The sequence below is a fragment of the Pinus tabuliformis genome, chromosome J, assembly GCF_031772625.1.
Source record: "Pinus tabuliformis cultivar Carrire ecotype Pingquan chromosome J, CPIR1, whole genome shotgun sequence".
Taxonomy (NCBI): Eukaryota; Viridiplantae; Streptophyta; class Pinopsida; order Pinales; family Pinaceae; genus Pinus; species Pinus tabuliformis.
The window spans coordinates 1,212,193,850-1,212,195,960 of record NC_142295.1 but is presented as its reverse complement, the minus strand read 5'-3'; positions in this window follow the sequence as shown (position 1 = coordinate 1,212,195,960).

Sequence of the window (2,111 nt, the reverse complement as noted above, 5' to 3'; positions counted from 1 at the left end):
GAACTATAATCGATCTGTTATGTCACTACAGTTTGGCTTATCTAGACTTTAGTAGTTGAACTCTTCCATTAGAATACTAGAGAGGAATAAATTGTAGAAACTTCTTGCACTACAAAAGATATAGAGAATATGATATTCTGAATAGTTGAATTTAATAGTTGAATTTATTAATTGATTATTAAGTTATTGAGTGAAAATCAGATTATGGGAAATTCGTTATCCTTTTAAATCATGAATATAGGAATATTGTTTTAAGTTTAATAGGTGGACTTATTAGGCATGTGAGGAAATACAATTTATCTGGTTAAGTAACAGAGGATTACTGTTTGCACTTAAAAGTAGAACTGTACCCTAAGACTGCAGACTTACAGAGTAACTATTGTTGTGGGTGAAGCCATTATTGTAAATAGAATACAGAAGGGAGGATAATCCTAGAAATAAATGTCATCATCCCATATTTTCTATGCGGAAAAATTAATTCTATGAACCTGGTAAAATTCAACGACACCGATAAGTTTTATACCTTGTCTTCTGTGGTGCAGGTGCAGATGAAAGGAGCCGCACAACTTCATTCTCCAAAACGTGGTATAGGAACCAGCGCTCTCTCCATTTTTGCCACTCCTTCGTTGCTCCCACTCCTGCAATTGCATGCTTCGCCGAGGTTTTTAGAATGAATTTATCCAGTTTTCTAAAGGTCATAACTTCAATGGATCAGGACACTTGGAAAAAGCCATAGCAGTTGTCGAAGCCATAGCAGTTGTCGAAGCCATAGCAGTTGTCGACGAAGCCGTGGCAGCTGTACATGCAGAGACAACAAGGTGCTTGTTCTCTTAGTATACTAAAGAAATATATTATGATTGACATTTGATTTTTTGATTTAATGCTAGCATTACTTGCAAGCTAAATTTTTAAATTTCTAAATGTGAAGCACAAATATGATATAACCGTATGTTTTTAGCGTCCCCGCCTCGGGAAGAGGCTAAATAAGACGATCAAATGGATTGTTGTTCAAAAAGTTTGGTTATTCGTCATAATAGCTACTTATTCGGGATGATAAGCAACTCAATTTAATGCTAAAAACGACATTTTGATTCCTATAGTCCCTGGCCATTGCCAGATGGCAGGGACTAATAACATTTATGACAATAATGTAAATCATATGGTGTAATGTGACTTTCTCTCTATATATAATGAATTTGATGTGTTACATTGCGTGTCAAACTAAATGGTTAAGACCAATTAAAAATTTATAGGAAAATTGTGTAGGGTGTAAAAGTATTTCTAAATATATATGTTTACCCGATAAATAGGAATTTTGAGTATTAAAACCTAAAATTAAAACGGGCCGAAGGGTTTTCTTTGTTATAATATCATCGAGTTATATTTTTTTAAATAAATTTATATATCATCGAGCTATTTTTTTTTAAAATACATTTACTAGTTGTTTTTATGCGATTTTTTTAGTTTTTTGGTGGGTTTTCTGGGTCTAATTTCTCTAAAATCTAGCAAGAATTTATTGAAATCACAAGTTTGATGGGTAACCCCTGCACAATCGAAGTGCCCTAGGGGTTTTTCAGGGTGTTGAATCCATATATATAATCAAAACGTCAATTTAAATAACACAAATCAAGATTTCACCTCAATTTTTTCCACTGGATTCTGGCACCAGAAAGTCCAAAAAGTCGCACTAAAGACAACTCCATAAATTTATATGTTTCTTTTTGTTAGTTTGACCTACAATTTGAATCTTGATTTCATGGTTTACATAATTCTTCATAACATAGTGATCACTAATTAAGCTACCCTCGTGAACTAAACTTGTATGTTAAAATAATTGAAAATAAAAACACAAATTTTATAATATTTATTTATTTATTTACAATTAGTTTTTAAGACTTTATTTATAAATAAATATTTACATATGTTAATATTTTTTTGTTAAGTTCCTAGATTTTATTAATCATTCAAAATGTGTCACCAACTACGACCATAGATGCTTTTTTTGCCACGTTCTGCCACTTGGAAAACTAGACCATTGACAGAAATGAGGGATTTTAAACTAAAAAATTACAATGTCTATATATTGTTTCAACCATGATATAAGACTACTG